Genomic DNA, 18,957 nt, shown 5'->3' on the forward strand with positions numbered 1-18,957 from the left:
ATAGGTTGATTTTCAGTTCAAACAGCATTTAGGAGGAGTGATTTCTTCTCACAGATTGTATCTGCCAAGTCAGCCACCTCAAAAGAATGTAGCTGGGAAACCAGGTAGGATTCTGTATGTGCATGTAAAAAGACATGTGCTGAATAGTCTGCAAAGAAAGGGAGACGGGAATTCACATATTTGTTAAGTTTAAAAACACATGGAGATCTATTACATTGGACTAGATTCATAACATGTACCCTTTATAATTCAAAAGGCCTGTCCAACTACGCCTCATGCCTCCTCTGAACTGCTAGTATTTTTATTCTGTTTGGGTTATTTTTCTCTATCATATTATGATTCGTAGTCAGAGTCCAGTAGGGTATGGGTTTGTGTCAGGGATTCAGTTTTTGGAATGGAAAATAGGAAAATAAATCCAATGTTTATGCAAATATGTTCTACACAAAATCTTCCCACAATCATCCAGAAAAATGCCTTGACAATACCCTTGCCCCATGTAAGACGCAATTCGAGAAGAAGAGTTAGAAAATCATTGAATACATATGTGGAATGAAAATGCTCAGGAGTTCACAACTTTGGAGGTGGTAGAGGAGTTTCCAGAAGTAAGGGACAGGAGAAACACTCCACAAACATGGAGCTCTGCTGGCCTAAAGACTTCTTGAGAAACTGCCTCTGAGAATGGGCTTTTGAAATATATGTTGTTGTCAGGAGCTTTAGCTTCTTTTGTAGTGAGACCATCAAAGCTGGGTCTTCATCTATGTGACCTGGAGGATATGGTTTCTGATTTTCCAATGAACATGAGGCAGACGTGCTGAATTCTCTCTTTGTAGGTAAACTGTGGCCATTGGGGGCTAAGTGTCTCCCCGTGGGGACTCTGAAGCCATTTGGTCATCCTCCACTTTTCGTGGTGTTTCTTGCTGCTGCACTAGGAGTTTGGTATTTGCTTCACGAAATACAAGGAGTTTAACTGGGACACAGTGCTGGAGGGAGTTCTGTCACGTGTGGTGGGTCAGGGTCCTAGGAGAATGCACCAACCATGATTCTATCTTACAGAGCGTGGCCCCTTGACCATAGCAACCTGATTCTGAACATTGTTCTGAAACCTCTTCATATAACAAGATGCCTTTACATATAAGGGTCTGCTGGGTGCACCATGTCAGTCACAAGCCATTTGGAAGCCCATCGCAGATCCACATGGCCCCACCACAGATGTTTTATCACACACCTGCACACCACTGCTCTAGGCCCACTACTTAGCAGGCCCCGCCATACTGGCATCTTCGTTCTTCATCATTTTCATGAAACCCGTCAATCAAGGCACCTGTCTGGTACACTCATGATCAGCAACAGGACATCCAAAGGTTCTCCAGTGCCACCTGGTCATGGGAATTTCAAAGATTGCATGGTATTTATCTAGCCGTTTTTAAAGGATGAAGTTGGAGGCACTGTGGGTTTCCATTCATTCAGGAACCATTAAATGGTGAGAAAGATCATTTCAAAGAAATCTCTGGAGAACTCTAACAAACAAGGCTTCCCAAAGAGTGGCCAAAACGTCACATGAAACCAGGCCCACTGAGGTGTACAATGTGAGGTCCATGTGTGTTTTGACTCTCAACTATGGCTGCCAGGTCTTTAAGAATAAAATCATGTGATATCCTGGCTGAGATTCCCAGTGTTCTGTGGAAAGTCACCCTGGGCTTCGATCTCAGTTTCCAGGGGGGGCTCTCATGAGTGGCCTCGGAAAATCCCAACTCAATTCATGGCAATACTTCTCTGAGTTCAGTTCCAGAACTCAGTCTCCAAGGGAATCACACCAGAGTTCAAGCCCAGGCGGACCCAGTCCTCTCTTCCACCGCCACACAAATGACCACAATTCAAACCAAAACACTGCCAAAAGGCCCTCATCTTCTTCCATATAGACAATACTCATAACCTCTGGCTGGAGGTTTCCATGAGGGGCGCAGCCTAAGACAGTGTCCACAATAAGCTCACTTGCCCATCATTTGCCTAATGTCAGGGTGGCCTGGACACCCTTCCTTTGAACAAGGAGTGATCAAATAGGCCTGCATTTAATACTGCTCAGCTTCTCCGCTTGGAGGCCTGCTGATCTTTGGGTATAGATTCTTTGTGTGAATTGGAGTCATGAGAAAACCCAAGCACATAATGGCTAGCCTCTGCAGGGCTTTGAAAAACTCATTTGACCCAAAGGATCCCTATTCTCACTTGATGGAGGACAGGAACCTTACAGAGGAAGGCAAGAGACTTCATCCACATTGACTGCTTTTTTGCCATATTGGCTATGGATGCACATATGGGATCTTTCTTGAGATCCATCAGGTGCTGACAATCTAAGCCACAGACTTACGCAGGGCCAAGAGCCTTATTTAGACACATCCCTTTGCAAAGCAATTAAGCAAAGGGCCACAAGTGATGCCCGTTCGTTTGCATTTGAAAACTGTTTTCTTCAGGCTTCACAAAGGGGTGTCCTGAGGCAAAGACCTTGCTGACATCCAGGGAAACAGAACAATAGGTAAGCAAAAGGCCCAAAGCAGGGTTTCTCCACTGAGAACTTATTGGGCCCACTGATATCTGAGTTTTCTGAGATGCTCACTATTCATTTCAGCTATCTAGTACATGGCAATGTCACCAAGCTTGGAGGTGGTACATATCTTGGACACAAAACCATGAGCCTATTCTGAAGAGTGGCCAGAATTCAGGAAAATACCAGAAATTTAGGAAGATAGTAGGTTTTGCCCATGGATAAGGCAAGCCCCAGTCCATTCATAAATTGGGCAGGATGAATGCTGGAAGCTTTCTACTAGACAGGACACATCCATTGATGCATTCTCTTTTCTAATGTCTACAACCACGGACACAGTGCGATACACAGACATAGCAACACTCGCCTTGTCAAAAGACTTGGTAGAAACAGTCCACTCCAAACCAAACAAACCGCCTTTCCTAGCTCTTCTCAGAACATGAGACCAAACCACAGACTGAAACCCACACCCACAAAGCCACCTCCTTCCCCCAAGTAGGTCTGTGACTACCCGCAGTGTTCTCTGACTGGTGGGCCATACTATGTTCCCCCGGAATGGCCTGTCCTGTCTCAGATCTGGACTCCTTGTCCAATTCTGTGAAGTTATCAGGATCCAGGGGTGAACCACTACCTGCTTTCTCAGGAAAGACCCCCTCAGAGCTTCCTTGGCAATTGGCCATCCTCACATCTGTAGGTACCAAGAAAGACTGACTCTGTCCTTGATAAATCCAAACAAGTGAGCCCACTGGGACTGGCACTGGGACTGCCTCTGGGTGCCTGGCTTCCTGGATCCCAAGTTCAGAGAGTTCCATCACCAAGGAAGTGTGGTGAGGTCACTTCCTTCAGGAACTGAATGAGGTCACTGCCTTGGAAACCACTCTGTCCTAACTGTTGCTTCCAAGGGTCCCATGAGATGGAGGCTGCCCCTGCTTCCTGTGACACTTTCACAAGTTAGAATGGTATATCAACCATAGGCACCCAGGAAAAGCTCTCCACACAGGCCTGGTTTGGTAGATCTTGTCTACATTAAGAAGAGAGAGGCTCATTCAGACACATCTTTTCATCCTGACCAGGTTGTTTGCCACAGAAGATGACTTCTGCTCTCTCAGGTCCTTCCTGGCTGCCTACATCTTCTCCAGGGATCATTTCTGCATGGACCTTTGAGGTTCTCAGCAGGTGGAAGATCCCCTACATTCCTGTATTGTAAGACCAACTCTGTCCCTGCTCTTCTGTAAAGTTATATTGAGGGAAAAGTAAATCCTTGGGGTTAAGAACATGTTCGATTTGGGTTAGAAATCATTCTGCTGGATGAAGAATGGTATTGGGAACCTGTGATATTTATAATAATATAGAGGTGAAATATATGTATGAAAACAGAAATCTAAGTAAGATTTGAAGGCCAGAAGGGCATTGGGCCCTTGATTGAAATACTTAGCTTTGAATTACATTCTGTACAGATGTCTCTGACAAATCCATGTACAATGGCATAGGACCTTGTACCTTGGATGATTGAATGTAGAAGAGAAGATCCAGTCAAAAAGGGATAGTAGGTAGGATTAGGAAGATAGTCAGTAGGTTTAGGAAGAAGAGTGGGTATAATATTTGGACCAAAAGTTCTTTAGCAATAGGGTGTCTGTTAGAGAGTGGATGTAAATGTCAGCAAATGTGAAGAGTCAGTCACAATGATGAACTGGGGAAGATATGTAGGAAAGCAGATATGAATATAGACATTAGGAAATCAGGAAAAGTATAAAGTGAGTGATAGGATTTGACATTGTCAACAGGGTTGAGGTTGAATATATAATCTAAGGCAGAAACAAATGTGTAGTCACCAATAGGATTGACATTTGAGAGCATTAGGCAACCTGGACAAGGATGGTTTTAGTAATCCATGCTAACTTTCCAATTAGGCTTTGGTACAATCATAAGTGTGACCTTTGCATTTTGTGTCCAGAATATCACTGTGATAAAATATATATGTAGATCAGGTGACATGAGTATTTCTTCAACTATTTTTGGGAGCAATATATTGAAGACGTATAAATTAGCATTCGGGGGTACAAATAGGTATAACCAGGGTATATGAGTATAGAGATAATGCATGAATAGACCACACTGTGAATAAAGAATATAACTGGTTCCAATTTAAATAATGGATTGAATTGATATCTGAAAATATATAGGAAATCTTATATTGATACAGGATCATTCATTCCAACCAGTTATACATCTAATGGTAATATTAGGGTGATGGTTTACCATGAGGGGTGTGTGAGTTTTGGTTCCAAAGTGATTATGGAAATCCAAAATAATATGCTTGGAAAGAAGTCTCATGAAAAGACCAGTCAAGAAACATGGAGGAATACATGTGTTCTGAAGCAGGATTTGATGGAAAGTGAACCAAATGCCTAGAAATTTGTGAACATGAGGATGAAATATATATCCTATGATGTGCATCAACTGAAGAAATAGTAATGTGCCAGTGTTGAATAAAAATAAATGTCCAAATACACATCATGTCCCATAGGAGTCTACATGCATTGATGTTAAACAGGGTCAGTTACTGAAGAAATGTTAGGACTTCTATTCACCATTCACTGAAGTTAGTTTTCAGTACTAGGAAACAAATACGTATTTCAGGTGGATGAATATTTCTGAGAATAATCTTGTGAAAAGTTGATTATAAATCCACATACATGAACATGAATTTAGGGAGTGTAAAATAAGACACATATATTTTATATTTTGAAAAATCTGGGGAGTGTGTGTGTGTGTATATATACATAGATATATATACACAAACACAAACACAGAGACATTAAGAAGTAAAAATATATATGCCAATTGAAATTCATCATGAAATATATATCATTTAAAGATCCAAAAATATTTATTTTACTGAACATGGATGTATGTATCATGTTGTTCAAGTAGGAAGCTCACCCATAGGTTGATTTTCAGTTCAAACAGCATTTAGGAGGAGTGATTTCTTCTCACAGATTGTATCTGCCAAGTCAGCCACCTCAAAAGAATGTAGCTGGGAAACCAGGTAGGATTCTGTATGTGCATGTAAAAAGACATGTGCTGAATAGGCTGCAAAGAAAGGGAGACAGGAATTCACATATTTGTTAAGTTTAAAAACACATGGAGATCTATTACATTGGACTAGATTCATAACATGTACCCTTTATAATTCAAAAGGCCTGTCCAACTACGCCTCATGCCTCCTCTGAACTGCTAGTATTTTTATTCTGTTTGGGTTATTTTTCTCTATCATATTATGATTCATAGTCAGGGTCTAGTAGGGTATGGGTTAGTGTCAGGGATTCAGTTTTTGGAATGGAAAATAGGAAAATAAATCCAATGTTTATGCAAATGTGTTCTACACAAAATCTTCCCACAATCATCCAGAAAAATGCCTTGACAATACCCTTGCCCCATGTAAGACGCAATTCGAGAAGAAGGGTTAGAAAATCATTGAATACATATGTGGAATGAAAAATGCTCAGGAGTTCACAACTTTGGAGGTGGTAGAGGAGTTTCCAGAAGTAAGGGACAGGATAAACACTCCACAAACATGGAGCTCTGCTGGCCTAAAGACTTCTTGAGAAACTGCCTCTGAGAATGGGCTTTTGAAATATATGTTGTTGTCAGGAGCTTTAGCTTCTTTTGTAGTGAGACCATCAAAGCTGGGTCTTCATCTATGTGACCTGGAGGATATGGTTTCTGATTTTCCAATGAACATGAGGCAGAAGTGCTGAATTCTCTCTTTGTAGGTAAACTGTGGCCATTGGGGGCTAAGTTTCTCCCCGTGGGGACTCTGAAGCCATTTGGTCATCCTCCACTTTTCGTGGTGTTTCTTGCTGCTGCACTAGGAGTTTGGTATTTGCTTCACGAAATACAAGGAGTTTAACTGGGACACAGTGGTGGAGGGAGTTCTGTCACGTGTGGTGGGTCAGGGACCTAGGAGAATGCACCAACCATGATTCTATCTTACAGAGCGTGGCCCCTTGACCATAGCAACCTGATTCTGAACATTGTTCTGAAACCTCTTCATATAACAAGATGCCTTTACATATAAGGGTCTGCTGGGTGCACCATGTCAGTCACAAGCCATTTGGAAGCCCATCGCAGATCCACATGGCCCCACCACAGATGTTTTATCACACACCTGCACACCACTGCTCTAGGCCCACTACTCAGCAGGCCCCACCATACTGGCATCTCTGTTCTTCATCATTTTCATGAAACCCGTCAATCAAGGCACCTGTCTGGTACACTCATGATCAGCAACAGTACATCCAAAGGTTCTCCAGTGCCACCTGGTCATGGGAATTTCAAAGATTGCATGGTATTTATCTAGCCGTTTTTAAAGGATGAAGTTGGAGGCACTGTAGGTTTCCATTCATTCAGGAACCATTAAATGGTGAGAAAGATCATTTCAATAAAATCTCTGGAGAACTCTAACAAACAAGGCTTCCCAAAGAGTGGCCAAAACGTCACATGAAACCAGGCCCACTGAGGTGTACAATGTGAGGTCCATGTGTGTTTTGACTCTCAACTATGGCTGCCAGGTCTTTAAGAATAAAATCATGTGATATCCTGGCTGAGATTCCCAGTGTTCTGTGGAAAGTCACCCTGGGCTTCGATCTCAGTTTCCAGGGGGGGCTCTCATGAGTGGCCTCGGAAAATCCCAACTCAATTCATGGCAATACTTCTCTGAGTTCAGTTCCAGAACTCAGTCTCCAAGGGAATCACACCAGAGTTCAAGCCCAGGCGGACCCAGTCCTCTCTTCCACCGCCACACAAATGACCACAATTCAAACCAAAACACTGCCAAAAGGCCCTCATCTTCTTCCATATAGACAATACTCATAACCTCTGGCTGGAGGTTTCCATGAGGGGCGCAGCCTAAGACAGTGTCCACAATAAGCTCACTTGCCCATCATTTGCCTAATGTCAGGGTGGCCTGGACACCCTTCCTTTGAACCAGGAGTGATCAAATAGGCCTGCCTTTAATACTGCTCAGCTTCTCCGCTTGGAGGACTGCTGATCTTGGGGTATAGATTCTTTGTGTGAATTGGAGTCATGAGAAAACCCAAGCACATAATGGCTAGCCTCTGCAGGGCTTTGAAAAACTCATTTGACCCAAAGGATCCCTATTCTCACTTGATGGAGGACAGGAACCTTACAGAGGAAGGCAAGAGACTTCATCCACATTGACTGCTTTTTTGCCATATTGGCTATGGATGCACATATGGGATCTTTCTTGAGATCCAGCAGGTGCTGACAATCTAAGCCACAGCCTTACACAGGGCCAAGAGGCTGATTCAGACACATCCCTTTGCAAAGCAATTAAGCAAAGAGCCACAAGTGATGCCCGTTCGTTTGCATTTGAAAACTGTTTTCTTCAGGCTTCACAAAGGGGTGTCCTGAGGCAAAGACCTTGCTGACATCCAGGGAAACAGAACAATAGGTAAGCAAAAGGCCCAAAGCAGGGTTTCTCCACTGAGAACTTAATGGGCCCACTGATATCTGAGTTTTCTGAGATGCTCACTATTCAATTCAGCTATCTAGTACATGGCAATGTCACCAAGCTTGGAGGTGGTACATATCTTGGACACAAAACCATGAGCCTATTCTGAAGAGTGGCCAGAATTCAGGAAAAAACCAGAAATTTAGGAAGATAGTAGGATTTGCCCATGGATAAGGCAAGCCCCAGTCCATTCATAAATTGGGCAGGATGAATGCTGGAAGCTTTCTACTAGACAGGACACATCCATTGATGCATTCTCTTTTCTAATGTCTACAACCACGGACACAGTGCGATACACAGACATAGCAACACTCGCCTTGTCAAAAGACTTGCTAGAAACAGTCCACTCCAAACCAAACAAACCGCCATTCCTAGCTCTTCTCAGAACATGAGACCAAACCACAGACTCACACCCACACCCACAAAGCCACCTCCTTCCCCCAAGTAGGTCTGTGACTACCCGCAGTGTCCTCTGACAGGTGGGCCATACTATGTTCTCCCGAAATGGCCTGTCCTGTCTCAGATCTGGACTCCTTGGCCTATTCTGTGAAGTTATCAGGAGCCAGGGGTGAGCCACTACCTGCTTTCTCAGGAAAGACCCCCTTCAGAGCTTCCTTGGCAATTGGCCATCCGCACATCTGTAGGTACCAAGAAAGACTGACTCTGTCCTTGGTAAATACAAACAAGTGAGCCCACTGAAACTGCCACTGGGACTGCCTCTGGGTGCCTGGCTTCCTGGATCCCAAGTTCAGAGAGTTCCATCACCAAGGAAGTGTGGTGAGGTCACTTCCTTCAGGAACTGAATGAGGTCACTGCCTTGGAAACCACTCTGTCCTAACTGTTGCTTCCAAGGGGCCCATGAGATGGAGGCTGCCCCTGCTTCCTGTGACACTTTCACAAGTTAGAATGGTATATCAACCATAGGCACCCAGGAAAAGCTCTCCACACAGGCCTGGTTTGGTCCATCTTGTCTACATTAAGAAGAGAGAGGCTCATTCAGACACATCTTTTCATCCTGACCAGGTTGTTTGCCACAGAAGATGACTTCTGCTCTCTCAGGTCCTTCCTGGCTGCCTACATCTTCTCCAGGGATCATTTCTGCATGGACCTTTGAGGTTCTCAGCAGGTGGAAGATCCCCTACATTCCTGTATTGTAAGACCAACTCTGTCCCTGCTCTTCTGTAAAGTTATATTGAGGGAAAAGTAAATGCTTGGGGTTAAGAACATGTTCGATTTGGGTTAGAAATCATTCTGCTGGATGAAGAATGGTATTGGGAACCTGTGATATTTATAATAATATAGAGGTGAAACATATGTATGAAAACAGAAATCTAAGTAAGATTTGAAGGCCAGAAGGGCATTGGGCCCTTGATTGAAATACTTAGCTTTGAATTACATTCTGTACAGATGTCTCTGACAAATCCATGTACAATGGCATAGGACCTTGTACCTTGGCTGATTGAATGTAGAATAGAAGATCCAGTCAAAAAGGGATAGGAGGTAGGATTAGGAAGATAGTCCGTAGGTTTAGGAAGAAGAGTGGGTATAATATTTGGACCAAAAGTTCTTTAGCAATGGGGTGTCTGTTAGAGAGTGAATGTAAATGTCAGCACATGTGAAGAGTCAGTCACAATGATGAACTGGGGAAGATATGTAGGAAAGCAGATATGAATATAGACATTAGGAAATCAGGAAAAGTATAAAGTGAGTGATAGGATTTGACATTGTCAACAGGGTTGAGGTTGAATATATAATCTAAGGCAGAAACAAATGTGTAGTCACCAATAGGATTGACATTTGAGAGCATTAGGCAACCTGGACAAGGATGGTTTTAGTAATCCATGCTAACTTTCCAATTAGGCTTTGGTACAATCATAAGTGTGACCTTTGCTTTTGTGTCCAGAATATCACTGTGATAAAATATATATGTAGATCAGGTGACATGAGTATTTCTTCAACTATTTTTGGGAGCAATGTATTGAAGACGTATAAATTAGCATTCGGGGGTACAAATAGGTATACCCAGGGTCTATGAGTATAGAGATAATGCATGAATAGACCACACTGTGAATAAAGAATATAACTGGTTCCAATTTAAATAATGGATTGAATTGATATCTGAAAATATATAGGAAATCTTATATTGATACAGGATCATTCATTCCAACCAGTTATACATCTAATGGTAATATTAGGGTGATGGTTTACCATGAGGGGTGTGTGAGTTTTGGTTCCAAAGTGATTATGGAAATCCAAAATAATATGCTTGGAAAGAAGTCTCATGAAAAGACCAGTCAAGAAACATGGACGAATACATGTGTTCTGAAGCAGGATTTGATGGAAAGTGAACCAAATGCCTAGAAATTTGTGAACATGAGGATGAAATATATATCCTATGATGTGCATCAACTGAAGAAATAGTAATGTGCCAGTGTTGAATAAAAATAAATGTCCAAATACACATCATGTCCCATAGGAGTCTACTTGCATTGATGTTAAACAGGGTCAGTTACTGAAGAAATGTTAGGATTTCTATTCACCATTCACTGAAGTTAGTTTTCAGTACTAGGAAACAAATAGGTATTTCAGGTGGATGAATATTTCTGAGAATAATCTTGTGAAAAGTTGATTATAAATCCACATACATGAACATGAATTTAGGGAGTGTAAAATAAGACACATATATTTTATATTTTGAAAAATCTGGAGAGTGTGTGTGTGTATATATACATAGATATATATACACAAACACAAACACAGAGACATTAAGAAGTAAAAATATATATGCCAATTGAAATTCATCATGAAATATATATCATTTAAAGATCCAAAAATATTTATTTTACTGAACATGGATGTATGTATCATGTTGTTCAAGTAGGAAGCTCACCCATAGGTTGATTTTCAGTTCAAACAGCATTTAGGAGGAGTGATTTCTTCTCACAGATTGTATCTGCCAAGTCAGCCACCTCAAAAGAATGTAGCTGGGAAACCATGTAGGATTCTGTATGTGCATGTAAAAAGACATGTGCTGAAGAGGCTGCAAAGAAAGGGAGACGGGAATTCACATATTTGTTAAGTTTAAAAACTCATGGAGATCTATTACATTGGACTGGATTTATAACATGTACCCTTTATAATTAAAAAGGCCTGTCCAACTACGCATCATGCCTCCTCTGAACTGCTAGTATTTTTATTCTGTTTGGGTTATTTTTCTCTATCGTATTATGATTCGTAGTAAGAGTCTAGTAGCGTATGGGTTTGTGTCAGGGATTCAGTTTTTGGAATGGAAAATAGGAAAATAAATCCAATGTTTATGCAAATATGTTCTACACAAAATCTTCCCACAATCATCCAGAAAAATGCCTTGACAATACCCTTGCCCCATGTAAGACGCAATTCGAGAAGAAGAGTTAGAAAATCATTGAATACATATGTGGAATGAAAAATGCTCAGGAGTTCACAACTTTGGAGGTGGTAGAGGAGTTTCCAGAAGTAAGGGACAGGAGAAACACTCCACAAACATGGAGCTCTGCTGGCCTAAAGACTTCTTGAGAAACTGCCTCTGAGAATGGGCTTTTGAAATATATGTTGTTGTCAGGGGCTCTAGCTTCTTTTGTAGTGAGACCATCAAAGCTGGGTCTTCATCTATGTGACCTGGAGGATATGGTTTCTGATTTTCCAATAAACATGAGGCAGAAGTGCTGAATTCTATCTTTGTAGGTAAACTGTGGCCATTGGGGGCTAAGTGTCTCCCCGTGGGGACTCTGAAGCCATTTGGTCATCCTCCACTTTTCGTGGTGTTTCTTGCTGCTGCACTAGGAGTTTGGTATTTGCTTCAGGAAATACAAGGAGTTTAACTGGGACACAGTGCTGGAGGGAGTTCTGTCACGTGTGGTGGGTCAGGGTCCTAGGAGAATGCACCAACCATGATTCTATCTTACAGAGCGTGGCCCCTTGACCATAGCAACCTGATTCTGAACATTGTTCTGAAACCTCTTCATATAACAAGATGCCTTTACATATAAGGGTCTGCTGGGTGCACCCTGTCAGTCACAAGCCATTTGGAAGCCCATCGCAGATCCACATGGCCCCACCACAGATGTTTTATCACACACCTGCACACCACTGCTCTAGGCCCACTACTCAGCAGGCCCCACCATACTGGCATCTCTGTTCTTCATCATTTTCATGAAACCCGTCAATCAAGGCACCTGTCTGGTACACTCATGATCAGCAACAGGACATCCAAAGGTTCTCCAGTGCCACCTGGTCATGGGAATTTCAAAGATTGCATGGTATTTATCTAGCCGTTTTTAAAGGATGAAGTTGGAGGCACTGTGGGTTTCCATTCATTCAGGAACCATTAAATGGTGAGAAAGATCATTTCAATGAAATCTCTGGAGAACTCTAACAAACAAGGCTTCCCAAAGAGTGGCCAAAACGTCACATGAAACCAGGCCCACTGAGGTGTACAATGTGAGGTCCATGTGTGTTTTGACTCTCAACTATGGCTGCCAGGTCTTTAAGAATAAAATCATGTGATATCCTGGCTGAGATTCCCAGTGTTCTGTGGAAAGTCACCCTGGGCTTCGATCTCAGTTTCCAGGGGGGGCTCTCATGGGTGGCCTTGGAAAATCCCAACTCAATTCATGGCAATACTTCTCTGAGTTCAGTTCCAGAACTCAGTCTCCAAGGGAATCACACCAGAGTTCAAGCCCAGGCGGACCCAGTCCTCTCTTCCACCGCCACACAAATGACCACAATTCAAACCAAAACACTGCCAAAAGGCCCTCATCTTCTTCCATATAGACAATACTCATAACCTCTGGCTGGAGGTTTCCATGAGGGGCGCAGCGTAAGACAGTGTCCACAATAAGCTCCCTTGCCCATCATTTGCCTAATGTCAGGGTGGCCTGGACACCCTTCCTTTGAACCAGGAGTGATCAAATAGGCCTGCATTTAATACTGCTCAGCTTCTCCGCTTGGAGGCCTGCTGATCTTTGGGTATAGATTCTTTGTGTGAATTAGAGTCATGAGAAAACCCAAGCACATAATGGCTAGCCTCTGCAGGGCTTTGAAAAACTCATTTGACCCAAAGGATCCCTATTCTCACTTGATGGAGGACAGGAACCTTACAGAGGAAGGCAAGAGACTTCATCCACATTGACTGCTTTTTTGCCATATTGGCTATGGATGCACATATGGGATCTTTCTTGAGATCCATCAGGTGCTGACAATCTAAGCCACAGACTTACGCAGGGCCAAGAGCCTTATTTAGACACATCCCTTTGCAAAGCAATTAAGCAAAGGGCCACAAGTGATGCCCGTTCGTTTGCATTTGAAAACTGTTTTCTTCAGGCTTCACAAAGGGGTGTCCTGAGGCAAAGACCTTGCTGACATCCAGGGAAACAGAACAATAGGTAAGCAAAAGGCCCAAAGCAGGGTTTCTCCACTGAGAACTTAATGGGCCCACTGATATCTGAGTTTTCTGAGATGCTCACTATTCATTTCAGCTATCTAGTACATGGCAATGTCACCAAGCTTGGAGGTGGTGAATATCTTGGATACAAAACCATGAGCCTATTCTGCAGAGTGGCCAGAATTCAGGAAAAAACCAGAAATTTAGGAAGATAGTAGGTTTTGCCCATGGATAAGGCAAGCCCCAGTCCATTCATAAATTGGGCAGGATGAATGCTGGAAGCTTTCTACTAGACAGGACACATCCATTGATGCATTCTCTTTTCTAATGTCTACAACCACGGACACAGTGCGATACACACATAGCAACACTCGCCTTGTCAAAAGACTTGCTAGAAACAGTCCACTCTAAACCAAACAAACCGCATTTCCTAGCTCTTCTCAGAACATGAGACCAAACCACAGACTCACACCCACACCCACAAAGCCACCTCCTTCCCCCCAAGTAGGTCTGTGACTACCCACAGTGTCCTCTGACTGGTGGGTCATACTATATTCCCCCGAAATGGCCTGTCCTGTCTCAGATCTGGACTCCTTGGCCTATTCTGTGAAGTTATCAGGAGCCAGGGGTGAGCCACTACCTGCTTTCTCAGGAAAGATCCCCTTCAGAGCTTTCTTGGCAATTGGCCATCCTCACATCTGTAGGTACCAAGAAAGACTGACTCTGTCCTTGGTAAATCTAAACAAGTGAGCCCACTGGGACTGGCACTGGGACTGCCTCTGGGTGCCTGGCTTCCTGGATCCCAAGTTCAGAGAGTTCCATCACCAAGGAAGTGTGGTGAGGTCACTTCCTTCAGGAACTGAATGAGGTCACTGCCTTGGAAACCACTCTGTCCTAACTGTTGCTTCCATGGGTCCCATGAGATGGAGGCTGCCCCTGCTTCCTGTGACACTTTCACAAGTTAGAATGGTATATCAACCATAGGCACCCAGGAAAAGCTCTCCACACAGGCCTGGTTTGGTCCATCTTGTCTACATTAAGAAGAGAGAGGCTCATTCAGACACATCTTTTCATCCTGACCAGGTTGTTTGCCACAGAAGATGACTTCTGCTCTCTCAGGTCCTTCCTGGCTGCCTACATCTTCTCCAGGGATCATTTCTGCATGGACCTTTGAGGTTCTCAGCAGGTGGAAGATCCCCTACATTCCTGTATTGTAAGACCAACTCTGTCCCTGCTCTTCTGTAAAGTTAGATTGAGGGAAAAGTAAATGCTTGGGGTTAAGAACATGTTCGATTTGGGTTAGAAATCATTCTGCTGGATGAAGAATGGTATTGGGAACCTGTGATATTTATAATAATATAGAGGTGAAATATATGTATGAAAACAGAAATCTAAGTAAGATTTGAAGGCCAGAAGGGCATTGGGCCCTTGATTGAAATACTTAGCTTTGAATTACATTCTGTACAGATGTCTCTGACAAATCCATGTACAATGGCATAGGACCTTGTACCTTGGATGATTGAATGTAGAAGAGAAGATCCAGTCAAAAAGGGATAGTAGGTAGGATTAGGAAGATAGTCAGTAGGTTTAGGAAGAAGAGTGGGTATAATATTTGGACCAAAAGTTCTTTAGCAATAGGGTGTCTGTTAGAGAGTGGATGTAAATGTCAGCAAATGTGAAGAGTCAGTCACAATGATGAACTGGGGAAGATATGTAGGAAAGCAGATATGAATATAGACATTAGGAAATCAGGAAAAGTATAAAGTGAGTGATAGGATTTGACATTTTCAACAGGGTTGAGGTTGAATATATAATCTAAGGCAGAAACAAATGTGTAGTCACCAATAGGATTGACATTTGAGAGCATTAGGCAACCTGGACAAGGATGGTTTTAGTAATCCATGCTAACTTTCCAATTCGGGTTTGGTACAATCATAAGTGTGACCTTTGCATTTTGTGTCCAGAATATCACTGTGATAAAATATATATGTAGATCAGGTGACATGAGTATTTCGTCAACTATTTTGGGGAGCAATGTATTGAAGACATATAAATTAGCATTCGGGGGTACAAATAGGTATACCCAGGGTCTATGAGTATAGAGATAATGCATGAATAGACCACACTGTGAATAAAAAATATAACTGGTTCCAATTTAAATAATGGATTGAATTGATATCTGAAAATATATAGGAAATCTTATATTGATACAGGATCATTCATTCCAACCAGTTATACATCTAATGGTAATATTAGGGTGATGGTTTACCATGAGGGGTGTGTGAGTTTTGGTTCCAAAGTGATTATGGAAATCCAAAATAATATGCTTGGAAAGAAGTCTCATGAAAAGACCAGTCAAGAAACATGGAGGAATACATGTGTTCTGAAGCAGGATTTGATGGAAAGTGAACCAAATGCCTAGAAATTTGTGAACATGAGGATGAAATATATATCCTATGATGTGCATCAACTGAAGAAATAGTAATGTGCCAGTGTTGAATAAAAATAAATGTCTAAATACACATCATGTCCCATAGGAGTCTACTTGCATTGATGTTAAACAGGGTCAGTTACTGAAGAAATGTTAGGATTTCTATTCACCATTCACTGAAGTTAGTTTTCAGTACTAGGAAACAAATACGTATTTCAGGTGGATGAATATTTCTGAGAATAATCTTGTGAAAAGTTGATTATAAATCCACATACATGAACATGAATTTAGGGAGTGTAAAATAAGACACATATATTTTATATTTTGAAAAATCTGGAGAGTGTGTGTGTGTATATATACATAGATATATATACACAAACACAAACACAGAGACATTAAGAAGTAAAAATATATATGCCAATTGAAATTCATCATGAAATATATATCATTTAAAGATCCAAAAATATTTATTTTACTGAACATGGATGTATGTATCATGTTGTTCAAGTAGGAAGCTCACCCATAGGTTGATTTTCAGTTCAAACAGCATTTAGGAGGAGTGATTTCTTCTCACAGATTGTATCTGCCAAGTCAGCCACCTCAAAAGAATGTAGCTAGGAAACCATGTAGGATTCTGTATGTGCATGTAAAAAGAGATTTGCTGAATAGGCTGCAAAGAAAGGGAGACGGGAATTCACATATTTGTTAAGTTTAAAAACACATGGAGATCTATTACATTGGACAAGATTCATAACATGTACCCTTTATAATTCAAAAGGCCTGTCCAACTACGCATCATGCCTCCTCTGAACTGCTAGTATTTTTATTCTGTTTGGGTTATTTTTCTCTACCATATTATGATTCGTAGTCAGAGTCTAGTAGGTTATGGGCTAGTGTCAGGGATTCAGTTTTTGGAATGGAAAATAGGAAAATAAATCCAATGTTTATGTAAATATGTTCTACACAAAATCTTCCCACAATCATCCAGAAAAATGCCTTGACAATACCCTTGCCCCATGTAAGTCGCAAATCAAGAAGAAGAGTTAGAAAATCATTGAATACATATGTGGAATGAAAAATGCTCAGGAGTTCACAACTTTGGAGGTGGTAGAGGAGTTTCCAGAAGTAAGGGACAGGAGAAACACTCCACAAACATGGAGCTCTGCTGGCCTAAAGACTTCTTGAGAAACTGCCTCTGAGAATGGGCTTTTGAAATATATGTTGTTGTCAGGGGCTTTAGCTTCTTTTGTAGTGAGACCATCAAAGCTGGGTCTTCATCTATGTGACCAGGAGGATATGGTTTCTGATTTTCCAATGAACATGAGGCAGAAGTGCTGAATTCTCTCTTTGTAGGTAAACTGTGGCCATTGGGGGCTAAGTGTCTCCCCGTGGGGACTCTGAAGCCATTTGGTCATCCTCAACTTTTCGTGGTGTTTCTTGCTGCTGCACTAGGAGTTTGGTATTTGCTTCACGAAATAGAAGGAGTTTAACTGGGACACAGTGCTGGAGGGAGTTCTGTCACGTGTGGTGGGTCAGGGTCCTAGGAGAATGCACCAACCATGATTCTATCTTACAGAGCGTGGCCCCTTGACCATAGCAACCTGATTCTGAACATTGTTCTGAAACCTCTTCATATAACAAGATGCCTTTACATATAAGGGTCTGCTGCGTGCACCATGTCAGTCACAAGCCATTTGGAAGCCCATCGCAGATCCACATAGCCCCACCACAGATGTTTTATCACACACCTGCACACCACTGCTCTAGGCCCACTACTCAGCAGGCCCCACCATACTGGCATCTCTGTTCTTCATCATTTTCATGAAACCCGTCAATCAAGGCACCTGTCTGGTACACTCATGATCAGCAACAGGACATCCAAATGTTCTCCAGTGCCACCTGGTCACGGGAATTTCAAAGATTGCATGGTATTTATCTAGCCGTTTTTAAAGGATGAAGTTGGAGGCACTGTGGGTTTCCATTCATTCAGGAACCATTAAATGGTGAGAAAGATCATTTCAATGAAATCTCTGGAGAACTCTAACAAACAAGGCTTCCCAAAGAGTGGCCAAAACGTCACATGAAACCAGGCCCACTGAGGTGTACAATGTGAGGTCCATGTGTGTTTTGACTCTCAACTATGGCTGCCAGGTCTTTAAGAATAAAATCATGTGATATCCTGGCTGAGATTCCCAGTGTTCTGTGGAAAGTCACCCTGGGCTTCGATCTCAGTTTCCAGGGGGGGCTCTCATGGGTGGCCTTGGAAAATCCCAACTCAATTCATGGCAATACTTCTCTGAGTTCAGTTCCAGAACTCAGTCTCCAAGGGAATCACACCAGAGTTCAAGCCCAGGCGGACCCAGTCCTCTCTTCCACCGCCACACAAATGACCACAATTCAAACCAAAACACTGCCAAAAGGCCCTCATCTTCTTCCATATAGACAATACTCATAACCTCTGGCTGGAGGTTTCCATGAGGGGTGCAGCCTAAGACAGTGTCCACAATAAGCTCCCTTGCCCATCATTTGCCTAATGTCAGGGTGGCCTGGACACCCTTCCTTTGAACCAGGAGTGATCAAATAGGCCTGCCTTTAATACTGCTCAGCTTCTCCGCTTGGAGGCCTGCTGATCTTGGGGTATAGATTCTTTGTGTGAACTGGAGTCATGAGAAAACCCAAGCACATAATGGCTAGCCTCTGCAGGGCTTTGAAAAACTCATTTGACCCAAAGGATCCCTATTCTCACTTGATGGAGGACAGGAACCTTACAGAGGAAGGCAAGAGACTTCATCCACATTGACTGCTTTTTTGCCATATTGGCTATGGATGCACATATGGGATCTTTCTTGAGATCCATCAGGTGCTGACAATCTAAGCCACAGCCTTACACAAGGGCAAGAGGCTGATTCAGACACATCCCTTTGCAAAGCAATTAAGCAAAGAGCCACAAGTGATGCCCGTTCGTTTGCATTTGAAAACTGTTTTCTTCAGGCTTCACAAAGGGGTGTCCTGAGGCAAAGACCTTGCTG

Source organism: Ictidomys tridecemlineatus, chromosome 13, assembly GCF_052094955.1.
Source record: "Ictidomys tridecemlineatus isolate mIctTri1 chromosome 13, mIctTri1.hap1, whole genome shotgun sequence".
NCBI lineage: Eukaryota > Metazoa > Chordata > Mammalia > Rodentia > Sciuridae > Ictidomys > Ictidomys tridecemlineatus.